The sequence below is a fragment of the Mus musculus genome, chromosome 10 (genome assembly GCF_000001635.26).
Source record: "Mus musculus strain C57BL/6J chromosome 10, GRCm38.p6 C57BL/6J".
NCBI lineage: Eukaryota > Metazoa > Chordata > Mammalia > Rodentia > Muridae > Mus > Mus musculus.
The window spans coordinates 125,402,825-125,408,824 of NC_000076.6; positions in this window are offsets into that span (position 1 = coordinate 125,402,825).

Sequence of the window (6,000 nt, forward strand, 5' to 3'; positions counted from 1 at the left end):
AACTTTAACTCTATGTCGCTTTCCTTTTAACTCATCCCTTGCTTTATCTCACAATCACCCTGTTACATTCCTTAATATTTGCACTGCTGTGCTTTCCATTTAAATACAGCCTCACTTCCTTTTTCTCTCCTGCCTCTAGTTACAACACACTGCTACACATATATACACATAGACACACAATAAACACACATACACATAGACACACATGTACATACTCATATACATAGACACACACACATGCACAGACATACACACATACATACACTCATACACAAACATACACACACTCTCTCACACACATATTCACATATACTCACATACACACTCTCTCTCTCTCTCTATCACACAAACATACATACATACACTCATACACATACATCTACTCACACACACACTCACACACATGCACACACATACACTCACACCCACATACACACATGTACACACATATGCACACACACACACACACACACACACACACACACACACACACACACACACACACAGCTTCTGGTCCCTCTTCAATAGTCTTTGCAGAGTAACCAACACTGTTTCTCAGGCAGAAGGAACATAATATATCTCCCCATGGGTGTTGGTTCACTTTGTTTTCAAAGCAAACGGCAAAGTGGATGATTTAACATTTTGTTTGTTCTTTGTGGCTTCAAGGAATAAAATCAAGTACAAAAGACTTCCAAAGAAAAATGCTGTGCTGCATATTTTGGCTAAAATATTTTAAATTATTGTTTGGTTACATGATTTTATGTATGCAGGAAGAACAGGCTAGTGGTAGAAAATAGTTCGTATACTAGAAGGAACCAAAAGATGCCATTTTATGGCCTTAAACAGTCCAAATAACCAGAATAGTTTAAATTTATTTAAAAATATGATTTTATTTCTGTCAAGGTTACAGGTTAGACTATAATTTACTGGTTTTAAAACAATTGTAACTTTAGTCACAGTTAACCTAGAAAACCAATCCTTGAGCTCTCTTTATGGATCGCAGGTTAATTATCCATACTTTTAAGCATAATTGGTCTACAGCAAGCAGCCATGCAAATACATTCATTCCATAAATATGTATTATACACGATAATGCACCAAGGATGGAAGCTTCCTATTGGTTCTTGAGAAATTTATATTCTAGCGAAGATATACATGCAAATAAAGTACAAAACCAGATCTTAAAAGTAGGTTTTTATATGCCGTTAAATATTAAACATTGCTCAAGTGACAGGGACAAGAATTATGGAGAAGTAGAGTATATTCAGTGGGCGATTGTGTTGTGTATTAAGACTCGGGTTTTCAGCAGGGAACACTGGCAGCATTACAGGGAACAAAATCACCTGGAGAGTAGGGAAAAGAATAAGGATGGTGACAACGAAGACAACGATGGCGGCAGTGGCAGCTGTCGGTGTTTAGAGGAGGAGAAGATGTGAGAAGTTGCTGATAGAGAGTAAGAAACTAGCAAAAGTTTCTGAGTTCTACTTGGGCTAATGCATGGATGGTAAAGCTGACTTTCAAACTCAAGCATATAAGAAGTTCTGGCTTCGTGGAGAAGTTATACTTTACATTCTGTAAATGGCAAGTCAAAACACTCAATGGAAAACATGGACTGTGTAGGGAGAGTTAATGATATATATTTCATTTTAGTCACTGGAGAGGATGAGGTTACCTCAATAGAACAAATAGGAAAGAACAGAGAACCAGCATGGAGCGATAGAACCCATTGGTATTTAAGGAGCATTAGGGGAGTAGAAACTCTGTAAGGAGCTCGGGGGGCAGGTCAGGGGCAGGTGGGGCCACTCACTCACCTATAAAATTTTAATGCAGAACGGCTCCTGTCTAAAGGAAATACAGGAACAAAGAGTGGAACAGAGACTGAAAGAAAAGCCATCCAGAGATTGCCCCACCTAGGGATCCATCCCACATGAAGACACCAAACCTGGATGCTTTTGCTGATGCCAAGAAATGCTTGCTGACAGGAGCCTGATAAAGCTTTCTCCTGAAAGGCTCTGCCAGATCCTGACCAATACAAATGAGGATGCTCACAGCCAATCATTGGACTGAGCACAGGGACCCCAGTGGAGGAGTTAGGGGAAGGACTGAAGGAGCTGAAGGGACCTTATCAGGCATCAACGGGAGGGGAGACCCTTGGTCCTGTGAAGGCTTAAAGGTTGGCTAGGGCAGAGAGGCTGGTGTGGGTGTGGGAGTGGGGGAGCACCCTCATAGAAACAGGGGGAGGTGAATGGAATAGAAGATTTGCAGAGAAGAAACTTGGAAAGGGGATAACATTTAAAATGTAAACAAATAAAATATCCAATTTAAAAAAAAAAAAAAAAAAAGGAGCTGGAGGGTAGGGAGAAGCCAGAACCTGGGTGGCAGGAGTGATTTCCCTTCAGGCTCTTTACTGTTCACACCACTACCACCTCACTCTTCTCACCCTTACTCAGTGTTTACACACACAATTGTGGAAGTTCTTAATACAGATATTTACAAACACTCATTGCTAAAGAAATTGGCAGACATTTCATATAGCAGGCTACATTTCTCTCCCTTAAATATGTGGCATATGAACATAAACTACTATGACCTAATTTGTGTGGAAAAAAAACATGAAAAAAATCCATGGTGTAGGTTCCCCTGTTCTCTCACAGATTTCTTTTGCTGCCACGTTTTACATTCTGTGATTAAGTTGGCACAGCTGGCTTTTGTGCATTTATGACCTAACCTAACATTTTCCCACCAAAGGCTATTTAATCGTAAAAACACAATTCTTTATTACTTCCCGTTTGCATTGAGAACTAAAAATAATCTTTTATTACTATTATATTATGTAATAATATTTTTTATTACTATTACCATTATAAGTCCATTTGGGGGATTGTATCTGTTCATTTTCCCTTACTCTGTTTCTCAACAATCATTTCTTCTAAATGAAGACAACTTCGCACACTCAGATATAGTCTTTGCATGTGATTTTTGTTACAAAGGTTGGTGTGGACATACATCAGACAGAGATTTGGCCAAACCTCAGAAATTCAAGCTGCCAAGCTGTTTACACTTTATTTGGTATTTAAAATACGTTCTAAGTGCTCTCCTTACATAAGGTATGGACATGTCTCTGAGGGTCTGTCAATCTCCTCGAAGTTGTCTGTTCAGTTTGCATTAAAAAATCTTTATAACATTTTGCATGATATTTGTATATAAATCTTACTTTCCATGTCTACTTGTTCTGATGTGATTGAATTTACATATGGAGAAGGATAGACATATTAAAAATGTATAGCTTCACAATTTCCAAAGATGAAGAATGAAATATATAGGTCAGGAAACTATGCCGCGTTCATGAAAATTCTCATTTGCCCCTTTCTGTTCCTCAAAATCCCTTTATTTATGTACAGCCAAAATTTATTCCTAAATGCAGTAATAGGGTGTTTTATACATTATCGTTGTGGAAACCACTTATTTCTGTATAAAGCTTTATTTCAGCGTTAGCTTCTCTTATTTAACATTTATTCTTTATCCAGTGATATATCAGGACTGTTCACGTTTTCAGCGCATTTCATTCCATCGTACAAATCAAGCGAGAGACACGAGCCTTCTTTATTATTGATGGATCTTTACTTTTCTCCTGCTGTGTTGTTATTAACATTTGTGATCCTATTGCCTGTTATACATATGCTATGTGAGTAAATTCCATAGCTCATCGACAGATTAGAAATAGATTCTCGCGTGTGAGGTTCTGTATATTTTCCACTCCGATAGGTCACACCAGGCACTGTTCTGTAGTGGCTTCACCAGTTCATTTCCCTACAGGCATTGAAGAAGTCCTGTTAATTTCCATCCAAACACTACATGCCAGCAGACATTTCAAGAATCGAATGCTTTACTAACTACTGGATAGTAAGATTTCATGTAGAATCCAAAAGATTTGACTCCATTCGATGTTCTGTGCTTTTTACATGTACATTGGCCAGCTGCATGTTTGTGTTTGGAAAGTTTCAATTCCCCATTTCACTTTTTATTTTATGGATTTTGTTATTGATCTCTAGGCATTAAGTCATTGAAAATCCAAACAATATATTCAGACCGCGGTTCCTTCTCCCACATCTCCTCCCAGATGCTAACCACCTTCTTAGCCATCCAAATCTGTGCCTTCCTTTTCTCCCTATTTAGAAGAGAAACTAGCTAAAATAAATAAATAAATAAAAACATTACTCAAAAATATCACAAGAAACACATACACACCACAAATATAAAACTTGGGAAGCATAATATGCAAGTAAAAGAACAGAAAGATATAAAAATGCCAAACCAAAGCAATGTCAGACAAAAAAAATCTATAAAATATTACTGAGTTCATTTTGTGCTGCCTATCTGCTGTTGAGCTTGGAACCTAAACATGTTTCGTGTGTCCTGAATACAAACTCAGTCCCGTGCACCCTCTACAAATTCTCTCCTATCCTCTGACGACTGCCATTTCTATTCTTGCAATGAAGCTTTTGACACATGGGGGTGGGGCTTGACATTAATCAAGTTTTTGCATATATATATATATATTTTTACTATTTATTATCATGTCCTGCTGACAAACTATGTTCATAAACTAAACATGGATGTATTCTGCTTTGGTGTCTTTTAAATATCCTTTCTATGTTTTCTTTCCTTTTCACAATTTGTTCTTTAGCGGTGTTCAGTAGGCTCTGATATCATTTGCTCCTCAGGGACAACTTGTCGCCTGGATCAGGACATTGGCTCTTGTTTTTCAGCACTTGACATGCACGTTGGTGCTGTGCTTGCAAAACATCGCGCTACATCTAAGCACTCAGGGCCGTTTATTGATACACTGCAAGGCACAGTCAGCTTTGTCATATGTCAAATGTTGGGCACGGGATTGTAATTGAATTGTCTGTTGTATCCCACGGTCCGTGGCATCTTATATCTACTAAATGCCATTAAAATTATATAAAACAGATTCCACTCACCCTCTAATTAGTATTGAGTGGTTGTTTAATTCTTATATTATTTTTTTACTGTTATATTTTTATATTTACATTATATTATGTGTCTCTGAGTTGCAAAGGATACACATGGCTGTTACCATGTCATATATAATAGGAAAATGGCATAGAACGCTAAGGTAATTAGGGTGCTGTTGTTGTGGCAAAACAAACAAATAAAAACTAAAACAATTGAAGAAGAGGTTTATTTCTGGTCTCATAGGAGGTGAAGCCAGGGTGGCAGAAGCTTGAAGCAGATGACCATCCTTTATCTTCAATAAAAAAAGGCAGAGTGATGAATGTTGGTGTTTGCTTCACTTTTATTACTTTTAGTCACTCCAGAATTTAGCTTAGATCTACACTTCATATACCTTACTCAAGATAACCCTCGCAGGCATGCCTTTCGGTGATTCTAGATCCTGACAGGGTGACAGTCAACACTAAACATTACAGTTCTTACTCTTTGTCATATATGTCACTTTTAAGCCATAATCTTCTATCCTTTATACCCACGGGGTCATTACCATCTCATAATGTAGAATTCATGCCTTGAGGTTTTCCCTTAGAGAGTCTACATTCCATCGAATTGAAAACCAATATTATCCATCACATTAAATCCACTCATTTAGAATATTCTGTCAAAATATGATTCTGAACCCAGATCTCAGATTTTCTATACTTTCTTATATTATTTTACAGGATAGAATTATAAATATAGAATAAAATATACAAATATTTTGTGATTTATTTACTCACTATATAATTTTAACACTCTCTTCTAATTGATAATTGTGATTGTGCATCCCATGAGTTCCTAGTATCTGGACAATCTGGTGTTTAAATGTGGACCATATCATCTGCCAGTCTGCCATGATTTTTATTGTCAAATACAAAAGCAAGAGGGACGCCCTTGATGAGTTTGAATTTTATAAGATTACTCTGGTTCTTGATTTTTGCCAAAATTAAATTAACTTAATCTTATTAAGTATATGTAGCTAGA